The sequence below is a fragment of the Dama dama genome, chromosome 21, assembly GCF_033118175.1.
Source record: "Dama dama isolate Ldn47 chromosome 21, ASM3311817v1, whole genome shotgun sequence".
In the NCBI taxonomy this organism is placed as follows: Eukaryota; Metazoa; Chordata; class Mammalia; order Artiodactyla; family Cervidae; genus Dama; species Dama dama.
In genome coordinates, this window is record NC_083701.1 from 61,900,321 (window position 1) to 61,922,556 (window position 22,236).

General features: G+C 39.9%; 1 protein-coding gene and 1 pseudogene across 1 annotated transcript in view; one reads left to right on the top strand and one right to left on the bottom strand.

Annotated features, from left to right (window-relative positions):
• The first annotated feature begins 683 nt into the window (after window positions 1-683).
• The window catches only part of ANKRD46 (ankyrin repeat domain 46), a 32,606-nt gene continuing 11,053 nt past the window's right edge, over window positions 684-22,236 (top strand). Inside the window, exons 1-2 of the mRNA XM_061123667.1 lie at window positions 684-800; window positions 20,493-20,588. The gene's annotated coding sequence lies outside the window, so the exon portion shown is untranslated. The remainder of the gene's footprint in view (window positions 801-20,492; window positions 20,589-22,236) is intronic.
• Window positions 827-2,866, bottom strand: LOC133042755 (histone-lysine N-methyltransferase SETMAR-like; annotated as a pseudogene).

Sequence of the window (22,236 nt, forward strand, 5' to 3'; positions counted from 1 at the left end):
TCATTCCTGAATAGTCGTTGGAAGGACTGATGCTGAAGCTGAAGCTCCAATATTTTGGCCACCTGATGCGAAGAAGTGACTCATTGTAAAAGACCCTGATGCTGGGAAAGATTGAAGGCGGGAGGAGAAGGGGACCAGCAGAGGATGAGATGGTTAGACATCATCACCAACTCAAAAGACATGAACTTGAGCAAACGCTGGGAGACGGTGGAGGACAGAGGAGCTTGGTCTGCTGCAGCCCACCGGGTCACAAAGAGTCCGACTGGACTTAGAGAATGAACAACAACAACACAGCTCTTGGTAAGACTCTCCTTGCCTGTGAAGACTTCATTTAGCTGAGGGGTGGGATATTTGTTTAGAAAAAGACTTGAAAAGTACAACATGATCCTGGACTCAGACCTATGGAAACTTTTTCAGTTTTTTTTTTTTCTACTCTCTTTTTTATTTATTTTTTTTTCATTTATTTTTATTAGTTGGAGGCTAATTACTTTACAATATTGTAGTGGGTTTTGTCATACATTGACATGAATCAGCCATGGATTTACATGTATTCCCCTCTTCTCCCCCGCAGCTTTTTTCGTACTTTGCTTAATGATTCAGAGCTGGTCGAGCCGCCAGTGCGACTTTCAGCCTCAAGGGGGCGCCCCAGCCGCGGCGCAGTGAGGCCGCTCTGGCCAGCAAGGGCCCCGCTCGTCTCAGTGGCCAGCCCGTCCCCTCCTCTCCGTCTGCGGCCGTCGCCTCTGCCGCGGTCGCCGGGAGGAAGGTGGTGCTGCTGCCGCCGTTCCTCGACTGACTGGCAGGTACTTGGGCCTCGGCCCGCGGTCAGCCCCGGGATGAAATCCACTGACACCTCCCCCCGATGGCCCCGAAGCACCGGAGGGCCCGGCTTGGGGCCTGGCCTAGGGACCGGAGAGGCGAGGCCGCCCGCGGAGAACCAGACCCGTGGTGGCCGGTCTCGGGTCTGTGCTGCCCAGGGGAGCGGGGAGGGCCGGCGCGAGCTCTGGGGGCTGGTTTGAGGGTAACGGCCGCGCGGCGGGCGTGGCCGGGGCGGGCGGCCTGGCGGGGGCTCGCGAGGTCGACGGTCCGAGCCGGAGCCCCCCGGGCCGGCGTCCCGTCGCTCCGCCAGAAAAGGTGCCTTGTCTCGGCCTCGGCACGGACAGTATGCGGCCAGTGACTCGGAACCCGCAGTCCAGGCGTGAAGAGAAGCTGCTGAGATTTGAGCGAACTGTCCCGATATCACATGGCCCCGGGTACCCGGGTTCAAAGACAGGACTGCTCCTAATTAAACGTGCAATGCAGGAGGCAGATCATCTTGCAATACAGGGCTCTGCCTCGAGAAAATGACATTTATTCTTTAAAACGGCCCACGGTGCTTAGAATTGGCTACCGAATATAACGAAGGGGAAAAAATACATCATTTAATAGCATCACTTCTCATTCTAAAGAATGGTACCTAAGAGCGTAAAGAGCTCGGATAGTGGGGTGGGAATTATAGTAAGAGCAGTCTTCAATGCTTACTATATGTCATTGTGCTGGATGCTTTAAGTCGTATTGTGTCTATATTTAATCCTTGTAGCAACAGCAGTGGGTACCATTTCCATATTACAGATAAGGAAACCGAGGCACAGAGTCTAAATTAACTTGTCCAAGGTCAAACAGCTAGTAAAGGATTTGAACCTCATCTCCTTACTCCAGTGTTCCTGCTTGTTATCTATACAGACCTATTCCATAAGACTTTTGTTTACTTATCAATTTGACTTGTAATAGGTTGCTACAAAAATAATTGCGATTTTGGACCATGAATTTTAAATCATTGTAACTAGGAGCCAGCACATCGTTATTAATCAAAATAGAAACCATTACAATCAACGTATTTTTGCCAATGAGATATAAGTTTGTTTATTCCTGTAGCGTAAAAGTGCGTACTTTGGGATTCTATAAACTCTCGGGAAGCATTTTCTGCCTCCTGCTGGTTGTGGGTGCGTTTTGCCTGCAAAAAGTTGTCAAGATGCTTAAAGAAGGGATAGTGACTTGGTGAGAGGTCACGTGACTATGGCAGATGAGGCAAAACCTCATAGCCCAATTTGTTCAACTTTTGAAGTGTTGGTTGTGTGACATGTGGTGGGGCGTGGTCATGGGGAAGAACCGGGCCCTTTCTGTTGACCAGTGGCAGCTGCAGATGTTGTAGTTTTTGGTGCATCTCATCAGTTTGTTGAGCATGCTTCTCAGATGTCATGGTTTCGCCGGGATTCAGAAAGCTGTAGTGAATCAGACCTGCAGCAGACCACCAGACAGTGACCATGACCTTTTTTTGGTGCAGGTTTGGTTTTGGGAAGTGGTTTGGAGCTGCTTCTCAGTACAGCCACAGTTGACGCTGGTTGTCATATACAGTTGACTTTTCATTGCATGTCACCATCCAGTTGAGAAATGGTTCATTGTTGAATAAGAGCAGATGCCACTTCAGAATGATGATTTTTTTTTGATTTGTGGTCAGCTTGTGAGGCACCCACTTACTGAGCTTTTTCACCTTTCCAATTTTCTTCAAATGCCGAACAACTGTAAAATGGTCGACGTTGAGTCTTTTGACAACTTCTCGTGTGGTGGTAAGAAGATCAGCTTTGATAATGACTCTCAGCTGGTCGTTGGCCACTTCCGATGGCCACCCATTACTCTCCTCATCTTCAAGGCTCTCAGCTCCTTTGCAAAACTTCTTGAACAACCACTACATGTACGTAGTTAGAAGTTCCTGGTCTAAATACCTTGCTGATGTTGCAAGTTGTCTCCCTGCTTCTTTACAACCCATTTTGAACTTGAATAAAAAAAGAAAAAAAGCTCAAATTTGCATTTTGGCTAATGTTATTTCCATAGTTTAAAATAAACATAAAATAAACAACAAGTAATAAGTCATTAGCAAAAAACATAAAGCAAGAAATGCATGTTAAAATGATGTATAACAAAACCACATTTATTTTAAAATGTATCCCAGTATCATATGGCCAATTTCAACAGTGTAAAATTGCAGTTACTTTCACACCAACCTAATAGCTTTAACTGCTTTCCCCAAGGTTTAATTTTCATGGCTAAATGCAAGTATCCTGTACCAACTCCTTTTTAGCTTAAAAAGGGAGTTTAATTAGAAAAATGTTTGCTTATTAAGGAGTATGGTGATAATAAAGTTAAGCATGGACTAGGGCCCTCACACTCTGATACAGTTTGATTTGAAGTAGGGTTTATTTGGTTGTTAATGAGCTTCATTACTTTTCATCATTGTTTGCATTTTGATACCATCTTTAGTGAATTCACTTTGCCTTTGCAGTATTATGACAGTAATGCTAAAGGGGAATGAAAGATTTGTCCATGTGATGAAGAACCCACCTGCCAATGCAGGAGACATAAGAGACGCGAGTTCAACCCCTGGGTCGGGAAGAGCCCCTGGAGTAGGCCATGGCAACCCACTCCAGTATTTTTGCCTGAAGAATCCCATGGACAGAGGAGCCTGGCAGGCTTCATAGGGTCCATAGGGTTGCAAAGAGTCAGACATGACTGAAGTGACTTAGCATGCAAGTTAATATTTTAGAGGATGTAGGAAAGACATTTGAAAGACTGTAGTAAAGAGGAATTAAGAAATTTGGGGTGTGTTATTTAGAGCAAATTGTATTACTTACTATATGGAAGAGAAAGGCATTTCCAGTTCCTGTAAAGTGGTATTTCCCATTGTGGAAAGAAGTTGGATACTATAGTGTGCTAAATCACTTAGCCTTATCAGGATTTAAGAGTTTGCATATCCAGCACTCCTGTAGCAGATGTATCTGGAGTGCCTCCCAGAGCCAAGCATGGTTCTGATCCCTGGAGATGCAAGAGGAACAATACAAAACAGAATTCTTGTCCTCCTGGGGCTAACATTCCACTGGGGAAAGGTGGGGCTGGGGATGATAAATAAAATACTTTTTAAAAATTAAAATCTATCCAGTCAGGTGGTCATAATTGCTTAGAAGAAAAACAAAGCAGTGAAGGTGGATAGGGAGATCTAGGGAAGGAGCAGAAGCAGTTTTGAAATAAGGAACAGCTTCGTAGAGAAGGCTTTTGAATAAAACCTGAAGGGGTCAGAGATAGCCTTGCAGCTGTGTAGGGGTCAGGTGCATCAGGCAAGGGCACAGGCCCCGAAACCGCCAGGCTTGTTGGGGGACCAGTGGGTTTGAGCAGAGGAAGGGAGGGTGAGGTAAGGTCTAGAGCTCCTCTGTCCTGGTGAAGACCGTGGCCTTTCCCCTGAGTGAGCAGGGAGGTGGTTGAAAGAGGAGTGGGGGGACCTGACTTAACAGGTGTAAAGGATCACTCTGGCACCTGTGTTCAGAACGGGTAGTAGGAGCAAGGATGGAAGCAGGGAGCCCAGTTAGGTTGGGTCAGTATCCAAATGAGAGATGATGGAGTTTAGACCCAAGTGGTAGCAATAGTATAGTAAGAAGCTGTCGTTCTCTAGGTATGGCTGACGGGATTTGCCGATGGATTGGATGTGGAGTATGAGAGTAACAGAGGGAAGGATGATGCAAGGCCTTTGGCCTAAGCTAGTGGAGGGACGGAGTTGCCCTTTACTGCCATGGGGAAGACGTGAGGATGAGAGAGATGTGGAGGTTGGTGGGGCTGGAATCAAGTTCAGTTTTAGACTTATCAGGTTTGAGATGCCTGTTGAGGTGATGTTTTATGAGACTGGAGTTGAGTGGAAAGGTCCCACCTCAAAATAGAAATTTAGGAATCATTAGCAAATAGGTAGTATTTCAGGCCTTGAGATTATATGGGATCTGTTCTAAAGAAGTGAGGATTGAACTCCGGGACTTTCTTTGCATGTTCAGAGGTTGGAACCACAAAGGAGACTGAGAAGAAGCCTTTGATTTGACACGTCACAAGATGAGGACTATGAAATGAACTTTGGACTTAGCAATGTGACGATCACTGGTGTTGATGCAAGAGTACTCTAAGAAGAGTGGGAGAGAAAAATCTGATTGGTGTGGTTTGAAGAGAGAATCGAGGGAAAGGGATTGGAGTTGGCTAGTATCGACAGCTTTTTAGAGGAGGTTAGCTGTAAACTCTTTATTTGAAAGCACTGCAGTTGTCCTCACAGTAAATAATTTTATTTCTAGCTCCACCTATTTAGCAGTCAGACTTGGATCACTTTATCATTGATTGGTGGAAGTAAAATAGCTATACTACTATACTGAAGATGATAATGTATTATTAACCTCCAGAACCCACACGCACAAAAGCTTGTCCTTTTTACATAATTCATTTCAGAGTTCATAAAAGCCCTTTGGTGAAAGATGTTCCTTTGTCACTTGTTTTTGTTCTTACCTCAGATTAAAATAAAGGTGCTAAACAAACTGTTCATTTAAAACAAAATACATGCTCAAGAAGGTTGAAAACCAAGATTTATTTTGAAATATGCCTTTTATCTCAACATGTGTTTAGGTTCTTGTTTCTGCCCTCAGTAAATTATTGACCAAATACAAAATAATCTACAAGGTATACAGTATATACCAGATTTACACCATCTTTACTGTGGCTATAAACTCTTTCTATGGTCTTGTTTTGTGCCTTTTCCATAGCAAGTTCAGCTCACAGTTGCATAAGAAAGGTTTAAGGTGATTAAATTATTTTGAAGTTTAGGATTATATCTACTGATTTTTTAAATCCATTAGTTTTATTTGGAAGATGATGTGTCCTTCAGTCTACAGATGGAAATCTTTTTTTTAATTTGAGGGAAGTATTTTCTTAAGTTTGTCTTTTTTTGTTTTCTCATTTATTTCCCCTCTGGCAGTTTTTCATGGGTTGGCTCTGTTCTCTAGTTGTCATAATCATTTCACATGTCCTTGTACACTTTTCTTTTGCAGAGTTTCTTAAATTAGGCCTTTCCATCACCGATTTGATTTTTTGTGATATTTGTTATGCTCTTTACTGTTTACAGGGGCATCCCTGGTGGCTCAAATGGTAAAGAATCTGCCTGCTATGTGGGAGACTGGAGTTCATTCCCTGGATTGGGAAGTTTCCCTTGGAGAAGGGAATGGCAACCCACTCCTATATTCTTGCCTGGAGAATCCCACGGACAGAGGAGCCTGGCAGACCACAGTCCGTGGGGTTGCAAAGAGTCATACGCAACTGAGTGACTAACACTTTCTCTGCTTACAATTTGAATTTTAAATTTTCTTTTATGTTTTTATCTAATTCATAGTCTTTTTTTAATCCCAGTTTCCATATGGTGCTTTTTTTCCCCTATAACCTGAGTTCTTAATTTTTTTTATATTCCTAAGCCAGATTTTTTCTTTCTTTTTCATTTCTTGTAAATAGTTTTCTCTGTGTAGAGCTAATGAACCTCTCCTCTTAAGCTGCAGGGTTTTTTATTAACTCTATTCATCCTTTAAAAATGGAAGAACTTTTGAGATTGTCACTATAGAAATGTCATACCAAATTTGTTCTATACCATTCTACTAAAGACTTTTTCTAGATTTCTTACAAGGAAAATTAATGAGAATTAGATTTTGTAAAGGATTGTATTGTGGTGTTTGAAAAAGATTTACCTATTTAAAATTATTTTCAGTATTATTAGAACTTAAATTTATGGTTTATATCTTTGTAATAAAATCCCATTTTCCAAACCAGCCTACAGACATAAGAATGATCAACTTACATCTTATGCATAAAGTATATTTAATATATAAATAAAATCAGTGACAAAGGAATAGCTAATTTCCAAATTAAATAGATGCTTGTTCCTTTTTCCAGCTTCATTGAAATATTATTGACAAATCAAAATTGTATGTAGTGTTTATGCAGTCTGATTTTTTAAAAGGCGTACGGTGTGATGATTTAATATTTTCATAAATTTGAAATGATTGCCCCAGTCAAGTTACAATTAATACATCCATCACCTCACATAGTTACCTTTGTGTGCATATGTAATGAGAACACAAGATCTGCTCAGCAAATTTCAAGTACACAATACATACTATTGCCTATAATCATCCTGCGGAACATTAGCTCCATGTCATGAGCAAAAGTTTGTACCCTTTGACCAACACCTTCCCATTTCCCTCTCCCTCAGCCCCTGGCAGCCTCCCTTCTGCTCTCTGGTTCTGTGAGTTTGACTTTTTTAGATTCCACATCACGTGTAAGTGAGATCATTCAGTATTTGTCTTTCTGTGTCTAACTTATTTCTCTTTGTGTGGTGTCACCCAGGTTCATTCGTGTTGTCACAAACGGCAGGATTTCCTCCTCTTTGTGGCTGAATAATATTTCATCATGTAATGTATATACCACATCTTTCTCGTCCGTTCCTCTCTCAGTGGACACGTAGGCTGTTTCCATATCTTGGTTATTGTGAATAATGCTGCAGTGAAAATGCAGGTATCTCTTGGAGATAAGATTTCATTTCCTTTGTATATATACCCAGAATTCTAGAACTTGAAGGAGTGTAGGACTTGAAGAAGAACTTGTTCTTTTTTAAGTGCTGTTCAGTTTTTCTAGACCTCTTTGTTCACTGCAGTATTTAGTAACCTTATATAATTTAGCTTTTGATTTGCCAGTAATTATTAGAGAAAGAAAACAATTCTAGACTAAAATATGTTCAATAAAGATAGGCATACACCCATTTGATTGAAAAAATTTGATGATTTTTTTGTTCCCAGCTCTTGGTCACGTAGCCATAAACACACATATGCCAAAGAAATACTGATGCTTCTGTGTATTCACAGAACTATCCAATAAGTAGTACTTTTGACAGATTTATGCAATTGAAGACAATCAATCAAAAGATATGTGCACATTGTTATTTAGGGATGGTGCCAAGTCATTCAGAAGCAAATGTAAGAACACACATGATTTATTTAGCTATTTTTTCCACATTAGGTCTCCATTAAATTCCTCTGCTGTATTTTACTTTAAAAAAGTCTTAGTTTTGGCATGCAGGATCTTTAGTTGTGACATGTAGGATCTAGCTTCCCAAGCAGGGATCGAACCCAGGCCTCCTGAATTGGGAGCACAGAGTCCTAACCTCTGGACTACGGGGGAAGTCCCTGTTTTACTGTTTAACCTAAGTGTATTAAAACTAGCTAAGAAACCTGTATTTTCGCTTATGGTGTCTTTTTTTTCTTTAGTCTAAGTTAAAAAAAATTTTTTAAATGTCCTGGGTGTGGCATTGTCAGAACGGTTTAGGCATTCTAACTTGGTGGCATTTTTAGCCCTAGTATGTTTTTTTCCAAGAGCCAGATGGCACTGATTCTTTCATTTAAATCTCTTCCTGCCACTTCCCCATTTGGGGCTGTGTTTGCCTCTTGGTTGTTTTTCTTAAAAACAGAACAAAAACTGGTATTGTCTGTGTTTTCGCCACAGTGAGCTTATTTTTATCTCATCTATTCAGATTATCTGTTCAACTTGTGCTTCAAGTTATCTCCTTGGTGAGCGCCTAGAATTTACCCAGCTTCAGTCTGCTTCCTGCTTGCTGTGCTATTTATTCCATTTGAAAATGAGATTTCTTAGACCTTAGTTAATTCAGCTTCTTGAAGAGTTAGATATCATTGCTCCCACCCTTCATTTGATCTTTGTCTTTTGCTGAAACATGTAACACAAGCAGTATTTTTTCCTTAGAAAGCAGTGGCAGAAGCACACATCAATAGGAATCAAGTGGTAGTGACTACTTTAGGTTCAAGGAAAGTGTAAAGTAAGTGTTAGTTGCTCAGTCGTGTCTGACTCTTTGTGATCCCCCAGACTGTAGCCCGCCAGGCTCCTCTGTCCATGGGATTCTCCAGGCAAGAATACCAGAGTAGGTTGCCATTCCCTTCTCCAGGGGATCTTCCCGACCCCGGGATTGAACCCTGGTCTCCTACATTGCAGGCAGATTCTTTTCCCTCTGATCCACCAAGGAAGTAAGACTTTAGGTTCTGTATCATTTAAATATTTGGTTGTAATGGAAAACCTAATTTAAACTGGCAGTAGAAAAGGGACTTTACTGATGCCTGTATTTGAAAAGTCCGTAGTTCGTATGAGCTTTGTGTGAGGTTTAGTCAGGATCTGGCTCTGTGTCCCTGTGTGCTTCCGTCTCCAGCACCCCCACCTTTCTCTTTATCTGTTTCTCTCTCCCTCTGTCCCTTCTGAAATCCGTGTCAAAATGACTAAAGCAGTTTTAGATGTTCTGTTTACACCTTATTATCAGAAAAAAAGAATATATCACTTTAATATATATCACAGTAAGTAAAGGGTCTTATTGGACTGAAGTATGTCTACTTCTAGATAAAACCACTGCATAAGAACCTAGTGTAGAGGACAGGGAACTCTGCTTAGTGCTCTGCAATGACCTATATGGGGAAAGAGTCTAAAAAAGAGTGATATATGTACAACTGATTCACTGTGCTGTAACATTGTATTAATAAATCAACTACACTTCAATAAAAATTAATTAAAAAACAATAAACCACCGCAGCTAGAAGAATGTACTATGTCACGTGTTGCATGGCTTGGAGTCAGGGCTTATTTCCTCAGAACACACTTACGGACGGCCAGGAGTGATAGTGCTGGGACCATGGGACAGTTTTCCTGTCCTTTTCATACCTCTTTGGTATGAACGGTATGCAGCCGCTGTGTCCACCACAGTGGCACTGGGCCTCCAAGGGGGTGAAAAGCACAGTTAGCTTTGGCCAGTTTGTAAGATCTTCAACCTTTATGAGACCTGGTTCTGAACTTGTTGTTGGTGGCAAGTTGGAGGCAGCTGTGTGGAGGAGTAAGCATGTGGGAGGAGGAATGGAGAGCGAAAACAAACCCTTCTCCCAAAACAAGCTTAGAGCAAAAATTCCAAAATGAATGAGAAAAGATCCAGTGTCAAGAAAAATCCATCCAGCAATGTTGCATTGGAACACAAACTCAGCCCTAGTGTAAGTAATTTTAGGAAACTATCCAACAAAGTTATTTTTCCTTTTTTTATTGAAGTATGATTGTTTTAAATGTTTTGATTTAAGAGGTACAGCATAGCAGTTCAGTATTTTTGCAAATTATATTCCATTACAGGTTATTACAAGATAATGGCTATAGTTCCCTCTTGATACAGTATATACTTGTTGCTCCACCAAAGACTTTCAATTGTCCTTATGCTCAAGTAGAGAAAGCACTTGCATTTATTAAAAATGTTAAATTATGAAACAAAAAATAGCAAGAGCAGATGGAGATGACAAAATTAGAACTCTTAGAAGTGAAAAAGTACAGTGGTTGAGGGTCTTTTTTTGTTTTTCATGTGTGATAAACTTAGACTCAATCCAGCCAGAGATGATAAATCAATTAGAAGATAGTTCTGAGAAGTGTACCTAGAAGCTACAGCATAGAAAAGTTGTTTTTTTTTAAAGAAAAGCATAAATTGAGTTTCCAACATATATCTAGTAGGAAGATATGATCGAAAAGCAGTAGTTGAAGAGGTGAGTGAGAATTCCCCAGAATTCAAGAGGCCACGGTCCTTAGATCATAAGTGATAAAAACTCACAATTCCAACAGGATAAATAAATCCTCCTAAATAAATCCCAGTGAAACTGTTAACATTAAGGATAAAGTGAAAGTTTTTAAACCAAAGAAAAAAAAAGACACGCAACAATTAGACTAAAGCAGATGTCTTCTAGCAATAATAGATGCCAAGAAGCAGTGGAATGATAGCCTCAAAATGCTGAGGGAAAGTAACTGGCAGCCACAGCCTTGTAATCACATGAACTATTATTCAAGAATAAAGTAAAAATAAAGCCACTGTCAGAAGACTGAAAGAATGTACTGCTTATAAAGCCTCACTAAAAGAATTGAAGGATGAACTTCAACCAGCAGAGTGAGGCATGGAATTTTTTTTAAAAAGAGTGGTCTGATTGATAAAATGTTGATAATTTAGTTAACCATTCTTTAAAAAAAATTTTTTTAAGATAAAATCTGTAGACAACAATCATGAAATGGAATGGTCTTGAGACCTTAGTCACTGACCACTCTTTCCCGTGTTGGTCACAATGGCCTGGTAGGTCTTTGGGCAGTCTATAAAAATAGTTCCACGGGAAAGTGGTACAGATTCTTGCCAGCCTCTATTCCTGTTTCTGAAAGATACCCTAGGCTCTAAGTATGCAGATGTAATCTGAGCCAACTCACAGATCTGCCCTTTCACTAGGAGAGGCTGCATGGGGGCCGGTCTCAGTCAGAAAGAGGATTGCTGTGACTCCTTGTCCACTTGGAATTACTGTTCCACTAAGGAAGCTACCAGGACTGCTGACTCCATCCAGCTGTATAGTCCTGGCATTTCCTACTTCTTGCCCCACAGCTTAGGTTCCTAAGTGGCAGCACAAGGCAAGCTCCAGCCAGAAAACAAAACTGCTCGTAATCCTATACTTAGTTTATCCTCCTAAGCTGGGTTAAAAAAAAAAACCTAATGGGAAAAAATTCCATATTTCTCTTTCTTGAAACTAGAGCCATTTCTAAGCATGTAACTCACTACATTCTTGGGGTATCAAAGATGTGTCCCCAGAATAGGTTACCCACAGTCCGAAGGAGAGACAGCAGGAAAAGAACCAAAGGCTCCCTTTAAAGCCTTAGACACTCAACTCTTACTAAAACTCTGCACTCTCTTCCTACGTGTTAGTCACAGAGATGGGGTGGGGGAGGTCCACCGCTCCTCAAGGCCTGGGCCGTGGCTAGTGGAGGGCCTTGGTGAGGGCTCTGGAGCCCTCAGGGTGTAGTTCCCAGTCTGTTCCCTGGGCCCTCCAGCTCACCTGCTGGGTGAGCTCTAGGGCCTCCAGGAGAAGGCCTGAACCTGCCTCTTACCTCACTCTCCACCTGACGACCACCACACCATCGACCCTGGGCTGAATTGCTTCCCTAATGGTCCCTCACTGACGGTTACTTGTGAGCAGGGTCCACTGTGGTGCTGACCAGACCTCTCTTGGGTTGTGTAGCTTAGGGAGTGTCCTATTCTGCCCTTTGTCACTAGAATGGGTGTTTTATATTAAGGATGCCACATACACTAGCTTCCATCTAGCACGTAATTCAGAGCATGAATGGGAGCAGGTTATAGGAGAACTGTGAAAACCTGTTACATTGAAGATGTACCTAGTATTTCTCCCATAGATCATGAATAAGGCTAGAACCCTAGAGGTGAGGGTTGACATGCAAAGTTACAGCCTCTCTGGTTCTCAGTATCGTCTATAAACCTGGGAGCTTGGGTTAGATAATCTGTTAGGTGATCCTGGATCACCCTTCAGCTGTAAACGTTTCACAGGAATACTCCTAAGAACTCAGTCTTTTGCTTTCAGATGATTTGAGGTGAAGTCTGGTTAAATTTTGTGTACTATTTAGAAAATAATAATTTACAAAAAGTTATAATTCCTATATTTAAAAATAATTCCTATGTTATTTTAAAATAACACCAAATAAATAAGAATGTCATTTTTGTAGCACGTTAACAATTCTGTGTATATGAAGTCTGATATCAGAGGTGGGCTTAATGAGGTTTAGGCCTGGAATCATATTTATGCTGTTTATTTGCCTAGTAAGCTCTTCTCCCCTCTCCTTCCCTGGCTGCTTTGCCTGGCTTATGGGATCTTAGTTCCTCCACAGGACCAGGGACAGAACCAGGCCCTTGGCAGTGAAAACACCAAGATCCAACCACTGGACCGCCAGGGGATTCCCCTTCCTTCCTCCCTCCTCCCTTTCTTTTTCTTCCTTCCCTTTCTTTCTTTTCTTTCTTCTTTGAGGTATAATTGACACACATTATATTAGGTAAGCTTTTCTTTTCAAAGGAAAATTGAAGTTCATCCCAGTTCTGAACAGTTTCAAAATTAAGTAAGAATGACAATAAGTGACTGAGATGAGACAAAGGAAAACCAGAGGCCCTCGTTCTGGCTTTGCACCAGTGCTGCTGCTGCTGCTACTAGACGCTCAGGTTGCTTTTGAAGCCCAGGTGGGCCACAAGGTGGCACCATTAGGTCATGTAAGCAAAATACGGCGGTAGCTAGGAAAAAACTTTTTCAAAAAAATCAAATAACCTTATTGCAAAAGTAATATAATACACTTCACATTGATCTCCCAGTACTAATTTCATGTCTTTATTTTATTATTACACATAGAAAATTGGAAATTTCAGTGGGAAGAAGTCCCTTGCTAAGAATTTTTAACATGGTAAACACAGTAAAAATTTTTAGAAAATACTAAAAGGCATCAGAATAAAATATCTAAGATAATATTCTCTTTGTGAAAAATTTAATTTTTATCTACATTAAGTCAATATTTTTCTGAAATTTGAATTGTAACTAAAAAACATTTTTGTTGGCTGTACCAGGCAGCATGTGAGCTCTCAGTTCTGGAACCAGGGATTAAACCCACATCCCCTCCATTGGGAGCATAGAGTCTCAACCACTGAGCTGCCAGGGAAGTCCCACTGAATTTTAATAATTTAAAAATAATGGTAAGTAATATAAATATTTCAGGATATATATTTTAGAAATTCTTGTTTGGTTTCTTGTGATTTCCTGATGGAGAAATAAAAATTAAAGCAAGTATTTTCTCACTGTCTCAACAAGTAAGAAATGCTTGAGAATATTGAGTCCAGGAACACAGTTACTTCCTGTAAGTGGAAAACACTTCCAAATATTTTAATTTTTCTTACTCTTAAAAAAATTTAGTGAGATGATTGCAAAGAGTTTATCAGAATGATATGTGCTAGACTGACACTTCTTGCCAAGTAAGAAACATTTCCAGATATTTATTGTTTTGCCACAGTTTAAAAAGTTTACTTCTAGTGAAATGATTCTAAGAGTTAATTCAGAGTGTGTAGGCTAGACTAATGTTTCCTTTTATATAACCTTTGATGAAAAGATTTGCTAAAAACTAATTCATTATATTAAAAAGAATCTTATGAAAACAAACTTAGGGACTTAGTTTTTTCACCTATAAAAATGAGAATAATGATATCGGTAGTACTTACCATATAGGTCTTTTTCATGAGGACTCAGTTATTACTAGAAAAATACTTAAACAGTGCCTGGAGTATAATAACTTGATAAATGTTAAACATGTTGCTAAGCAGTTGTTTGCAGAGTAATAGCAAGCATACAAATAAATAATTTTGCCCTATTATAAATAATACTCATAACATAATAAATATTTATAAACATAAATTCTTTGTTCCCTAAGAATATCACCTAAGTAATACCTGATTAGCCCACTTTTAATTATTATCAATATATGAGCTTATGCACAATGTGCTGGCCTTTCCTAAAGTAGCGTTCTCTAATTCACACATTTGAAATTAACCTCCCCTTTACTGCAGTAAAAGATTTTTAATAATGAAGTAATTGGTAACTTGGCATTGAAGAAATCACAAAATTAAAAAATTTTAGACAGTTAAATTCAACTTGGAAATACCATAAAATGTGTATGCTCCACAAATTTAAATATAAACTAAAATTATATCTGTGGTGAGTCCAGCTCTATCTAAAAAGTACTTTTCTGAACTTCTATTGATCATTTTGAGCCTTGGAAGTAAAATTCAGAAGGCTCTACTTTTAAACTTCCTCCTTTAAGTATTCTGCACTGAAATAGCCTGAAATGATGTGTGCGTGCTAAGTTGCTTCATTCTGACTCTTTGTGACCCTATGAACTGTAGCCTGCCAGGCTCCTCTGTCTGTGGGATTCTCCAGGCAAGAATAAGGGAGTTTGTTGCCATGCCCTCCTCCAGGGGATCTTCCCAACCCAGGGCAGGGATCAAACCCGAGTCTCGTGCATTGCAGGCAGACTAAAAAGCAGAGATCTCACTTTGCCAACAAAGGTCTGCATAGTCAAAGCTATGGTTTTTCCAGTAGTCGTGTACAGATGTGAGAGTTGGACCATAAAGAAGGCTGCGCACCGGAGAATTGATGCTTTTGAATTGTGGTGCTGGAGAAGACTCTTGAGAGTCCCTTGGACTGCAAGGAGATTAAACCAGTCAATCCTAAAAGGAGATCAACCTTGAATATTCATTGGGAGGACTGATGCTAAGGCTGAAGCTCCAATACTGTGACCATCTGATGGAAAGAGCTGACTCATTGGGAAAGATCCTGATGCTGGGAAAGATTGAGGGTAGGAGAAGGGGGCAGCAGAGGATGAGATGGTTAGATAGCATCACTGACTAAATGGACATGAATTTGAGCAGACTCCAAGAGAGTGAAGGACAGAGGGGCCTGGCAGGCTATAGCCCATGCTGTCGCAAAGATTTGTATCCAACTTAGCGACTGAACCACAACAGCAAAAGGACCCTAAATCTAACTTAGTTTAAGGTGAACTGTAAATAAGAATCTTGGAAGTTTCATAGTGAGCAAAGCAAGCCTTGCATTAAGATTGCTATCACAGTAAAACCATTTGCCAGTAAGAAATGAAGCTGGTTCCATAGCCTTTCATTATAGTCAGGTTCATCTGTGTCACATTTTTTAAATACATTGCCTAAAAACTTATTGTGATAGTCAAATTTTGTCCAAAAATATTATTTAAAAATTCTCTTAGACTATCTTCATTTTGACTGATTTACAGTGTCAGTGAATTTGAATCTGTGTAATAATTGGAAGACTGTAGGGTGGATTCTTTTTTCATATGCTAGGAAATTCAATAATAAAGTTATGGTACATCCAAACAATAGAATATAACTATTAAAAATAATGTAGAAGACTGGTAGCATGGAAGCATGTTCACAATATAGTAAATTTAAAAGTTTAACATTAGTATGTATAGTATGAATTAAACATTCATTCATATAGAGAAAAAAGCTGTGAGACTGTAACATCAAAATATCAATGATAGTTACTTCTAGTTGTTAGGATTATGGTAACTTACTTTCTTCTCTTTGTTCATGTTTATTTCCTTAAGAATTTAACAATGAACTATAGAACTAGTCATAAGAAAAAAATGTTACTTCAAAATCCTGTTATAGTGAACTTAATTGAGTGTACATTCAGCAAAGAATTACTGGATTCCCCCATGTCTGGGTTTCAAGAAACCATGCGCCAGGCACTGTGTAATCTGCCAGGATACACAGACAGGTCAGGCCCATTTTTGTCTTCTCAGAGGCATGGTCTGTCAGGAATTTTAAAAACAGTTGTAAACAAGCAGCAAAGCTTTGTATAAACCATTTTCTCCTGATTATCTTGATAATTGTATAGAAGCTGCATGGCATTTTGTAAATCTTATAGACTAAATTTGAAATCCACTCTGACACTTAATAATAAACTTAGACACGTTAAATTTTCTAAGTCTTGGAAATTATCAAGACCACTCTATTAGAGAAATACGGAGCTTCCAAGGGGAACTCAGGGGTAAAGGATACCCCTGCACTGCAGGTTCAATCCCTGAGTCAGGAAGAGCCCCCGGAGAAGGAAATGGCAACCCACTTCAGTAGTCTTGCCTGGGAAATCCCACGGACAGAGGAGCCTGCTGGGCTGTAGTCCGCGGGGTCACAAAAGAGTCGGACGTGACTTAGCGACTAAACAACAACATTAGAGAAATATAGCTGCTGAAGATGAATAGACGGAGAAATACATTCCCTGTGTTTTGGGACAGAGTTTGAAGACTGCTCACAGCTCACTTTCTCTTACACGGGGCTTGTTATCCCCTCGTCTAATGTCTGCGGATCCTGCATTGCTTAGGTTTTAAGAAAGGTAATTTTAAAGTGCAAGCAGTTAGGATTTAATAAATTCATTGGGCATTCTTGTTTTATGGTTCTCTGAGATCATTTTATGTTTTAAAAACAACTGTATCCTTCTAAAAGGGTAAGAATAACCAAGTGTGGTATAGTGAATCCACATTTGGGGGTTCCATTTACTGAATGTCATTCTCAGTTTTAGTACTTGCCCTTGACATTAGAAAATGCAGGCAATAAGATCTGATAGCACATCTCTTCAGGTATGCTATTTTTCCTTGAATTTTGTTGAGTGTTTGGTACTTTGATCTCTGATCAAAGTTGCTTGGGTAGGCATAAGGCTGTCAGTCCATTTGAACCAAGAATGTAGCATTTGGTCTTCCCTTTCCCAGTGACTTTTCAAAATGAAAAATAAATCAATACATTATGTATGGTTGGTGATATTGGATATAGAAGACCAATTTAAAGTTGTGGTATAGTAAATATATGTTAATATAGAGCATGTTTTCTTCACTATTTATTAACCATCAAGAATACTTAAAGCTGTTGAGATTGACCTAAAATTAATGTAAAATAAAACTATAAAATATAAAAGAAAAAAGAGTATTAACTAGAACTTTATTATCAAGTTGGCGACTCACAAGCTTTCACTGAAACCTCCTTACTCTTTGTTATGTGGGTTTATACAAGCGCTGTTTGGCTTTAGGAGCTGTTGTTACTGAGATCTGGGTGACTGCCTTGTCCCAGAGAATGAGTGACTCCATCTTCATGAAGTTTCCTGGGCAGTACCATAGAGCATGGAGTTGGAAGTTTTAAAGCTAAGCTATACCAGCCCTCTAAGACCCGACCCCCAGAGTCCTGCTTCTAACAATCCCAGGGAGTTGGCCTCTAAACCAGTCGTTGAACACTGTCCCTTAGGAATCAAAACTAGGCCATGGTGAACAACCTGAGGACTTCCTGGGGCTTGACTATTCCCACTATTGGCTGTTTTTGTCATTTTTCCTCTGCGAGGAGGAACCAGTTCTTGTTTTCTTTCTTTGAGGTCTTTATTCCCCACTAGAGGTCACCCACTTGTTAGAAACTGCTGTGTTAACAGGGGATCAGTGCTCTATGCAAGCTAGAGTACAGTTGAGGACTGGTCTCAGAGCTGTGCCCAGCCTCGGGAGGGTGGTAATTTACATTTTGGGTACTTGAGTCATATAGCTATTGCATAGCTGACGTGGGGCTCAAACCTAGGTGTTCCAGTTCCAGATACATTCTGGGTGGAGCAGCCAAGCCCTCTGAACCTCTGACTGTAGGGAAGCTGCCTCTGGAGTCCTATACACTCCTGAAAGCAGCCCCTGGCAGCAGTCTGACTGCATCACGTCTCTCTCCCTCCTGCGTTGCCCACCTCTAAGGCTGCCTCCAGTATGCCCACATCGTTTCACAAGGTGACAGACTCAGCCTTCCGTGAGTCTTGAAAGATATCACACATTAATGCCTCTAAGTCTGCTTGTGAAATGGTTCTTATGACACATTCCCTTTGGTAGATACCAGGGCTTCCAGCTGAGCCCTTCCACATGGTGAGTTCTACAAATTCTTCCATGAATAACCTCTTGCTCTTCTAGCACCCAGAGAAATGACCTCAAAGAAGACCTTTCTTTCTTCCTGTTTTTTTTTCCTTACATGGGGAAAATGAATACCTTCAATCCCTGGTCCTGTGGAGGAACTCAGATCCCATGAGCCAGGCAAAGCAACCAGGGCAGGAGAGGGGAGAGCTTACTAGGCAAATAAATAGCAGGAATATGACTCCAGGCCTTTAAAAAATCTAAACCTCATTAAGCCCACCTTTGATATCAGACTTCAGATACACAGAATTGTTAAAGTGCTACACAAATGACATTCTTACCTATTCATTTATTCAGTGTTATTTTAAAATACAGGAATTACAACTTCTTGTACTACAATTTTACTCGTATGTTATCATGAGGGAGACTGACTGAATGGCACACAGAATCTCACTGTATTATTTCTTACAGCTGAAGCTGAATGTCAATTATCTCAAAAAATTTAACCGAAAATATCTTTAGTCCTCTTCACCCTTCGGACGACAGTTAATATATATCCTGATTTTTATTCATTTCTGTTATTTTGAGGAGAAGCTATTAATAGCTTTCCAGTGATTTATTTAGGATCTTTGACATTTTCTTGGCAGGTTTCTAGTAAGTCAGTCTAATGCATTTATATAACATTTAGTTTGAAATCATAAATTTATAATTTGATGAAGTTTTATTTTCTTATGGGTCCTTGTCATATCAAAAGAAACTGGCAGAAAATAGTCTTTCTTGTGAATTTAAGGAAATACTTGAATTACTTAGGGGTGCATAACTATATAATCTATAATTCTGTCTCCAATCACAAAGCAGCAATTGTCCTTTTCAAAATGTTGGGTTGACCAAAAAGTTCATTCAGGTTTTCTCGTTAAGATTGTACGGAAAAACCCGAGCAAACTTTTTGGCTAACCCAATATAAATGTTAAAAACTTCAAAATAACCCCTGTACCATTTTAACATTGAAAAAGGCAGATTTTATATTAATATATTAGAGGCTTTGGTCATGAACACTCAGCTCCAGTGGGCAGGACAAGAGACTCAGAAAATAGTAAGTTTTGGGTGAACACAGATTATTTGTTCAAGGAAATCAATTGAGTGACTCAGTGATAAATGAAGTTTGTCTAAACTGGTATCACAGACTCGGAAAACTAGGGAACAGTCGAGAAGGGTGGATGTTTTGAGTATTACTGTGTCATCATGGTATTTGCTGAACTATTACGGGACTGGTCCTCACATGCAGTTTGTCAGCCCTTGTCTTCACTTCCAGCCTCAAACTGATAGCCTTTATGATACAACCTAACTTACATTGGTAAAGGGAGCTTCCTAAAATGCCACTGATTACTTTCCTATATAAGTTTACTTACGGGGACTTGATAACAGCATGAATGACTAGTAAAAGTCATGAATTTCAGCTGGAGCTATAAATTTGGAATTTAGACTTTACTTTCCAATTTTACCACTTTGCATGGTATCTAGAACATTTTTGGCACACAGAAATGTTTGCCTAGCAAATTACTATTGATTTTTGTGGTCCATACTTCCTGTCCATAACCTCCCTCCCTTCCATGTTCCTTCAAGAGGAGAGAGTGGTCAAAAAGAAGACTCTGGAAATGTCTCTCAGTGCCCTGAGGGGAAACCTGAGGGGGTCTCGGTGAAAGCACAGAGATAGGGTACCACCTAGGTGCGAGAGGGGTGAGGTCAGGCAGGTGGAAAAGACTGCAGTTAGATCTTAGCCAGTTTGCTTTCACACTGAAAAGAAAAGATGGGGGAACAATCTCAGAGGAGATTTAAGTATACCAGCATTCAAGACAAATTAGAAATTTTTTTTTTCTTAAATGTACCTACTTGGTTTAACATAAATATTGGATTGTTTTTACTTCCCCCCCCCCCCCACTGCAAATAGCATTTTATTTCTGAAATTGCTTTGGTGGGCTAACCTGAGATGCAGCCACCATTTCTAATGTGAAGAATATGCATTTCAAATTCTAGTAAGTTCGAGCGAATTTTCACAGTCCAGTGAGTTTTCTTCACTGCTGGTGGCACATTATCAGACTCTTTCGTCTTTCTGACCGTGTTTGTGGGCTCCTTTTGCCACTTTATTACTCCTCAGTGGCTTTGCCAACTTCATAAGTTGATGCCTTACCCATAGATTTTCTAGAAAGTATTTACAGGTCCCTCTACATTGTCTTGGTTTAGTAGGACAGCAGGTCCTTTGCTATAACTGAATTTTCTCTTTACTGTAGATCCTTGCTGGCATCTTTCTGGATATTCTGGTGAACCTTGTTAAGAATTCAGAGAAACTGTCACGTGACAAAGAAAGATCCAGTCTTAAGGCTTACGTGAGTATTTTCTACTGTGGACTTCTTCATAATATGCGAAAACTTCAGTGAACTGTGGTCTTGATTTTGGGTATATTCAGTTCTGTGACCAAGATGAAAAATGTGATCTATCGTTGGACTTTAGGCTTATTAAATTTAGAGGTTAGTAGTTTCTTAAAGACACAGAGAAATTCACAAAATATACCATGCTTATTCTCATACAAAAAATAGACAAGAAAGTCTTGCCCTTTTTACTGAGCCAATATTCAAAAGAATCCCAGTCTGAAAACCACAAGAATTCTTACTGTGTTTGAACCAAAAAACATAGTGTTTTTTTGGTTCAAAAACACCAAGTAGATTGTTTTTCATTATCTATTCTTAGAGAATTTAACCAAAGCACATTACCTCTTGAAAAATCCTTGATACGTGGTATTTTAATTTTTTAAGACGTTTGTGATACCTCTGTCTGTTTTTATGATCCAGTTAATGAATACTATAGGGGAAAATAGGGAGATTACCCTTGAAAGAGAATTTTGGACTGTTTTTTGAGTAACATCTTCCCATTGGGTTAGTTTCTTTTGAAAGTATTATATAGTATCATAATCTGAAGTTTATCTTATCTTGATTTCTGTAATTCTTAATCATAAGCAAATTTCCCCCTTATTTAGAATTACCCTTAACAGCTCCTTCTCACCCTTCATATCTGTGTTAATTATATCTAGGATATCCCCTCCAGTATGCCCCCTTCTCTCTGCCACTGTATTAGATCAGGTTATCCTCATTTCTTGCTTGGATTTCTACAATAACTTATTGATTGATCTCCTTGTCTCCAGTCTTGAGCCCCTCCGATCCAACCTCTTTATATTGCCAACAAAATCATCTTTCTGAAAGAATGATATACTAAGACTATGCCATTTCCTTGACTTAGAATGCTTCAGTGACTCCTACTAAAATCAAGTATAGTAAATCTTACCATGGACTTATTAGGAAGATTAAATAAAATTCATTAAAAGCCTTTAATGCAGTGCCTGGCTCAGAACAGGCCCTCAGTCTGTGTTACTGTCTCCCCTTTGCCCCCATGGCAGCAGCAGAGCTTAACATGGTCCAGGACCAGAGGGGCAGTGGCTCTGTGGGAAACCAGGCTAAAAGGAGTACCGGCCAAGAATCTCACCAGACTCCAGAGCCAGGCTTTCCTGAATCCCTGTGAGGTTAGGCACAATAGATTGATCTAGTATCCAATTCCATCTGTGTGCCAGAAAGACTTTGCCTGGTAAATTACAAGCCAGCTCATCTGTGACTAAGCTTTTGTAACCTTAGGAGCCATCTTTACAAACACAGCAGTCTCTGCCTTTGTTTTCTTCTTTTGGTTTGTTTTCTCTTTAACTCCTTAGTAAAGTTTCTTTTGTCGGGCTTTAACTTTTTCTTAAATGAATCAAGGAAGAGATGGTTGCAGGTGGGGTGGAGATGCACACGCCTGCATGCACACTGAGAGACCCAAGAGATTGCTGGGGGCAGGGAGTGTCAGTGAAAGAGGTGTAGATAAACCTGTTGGTGAAGTGAGTCTACTCAGATGGGTGCAATATTAGCATGGACACAGCTACTCCCATGGAGACCTCATCTCTCCATCTTCACACAGTGGGAGTTTGGCAAAATCAGTAGCTAGATAACC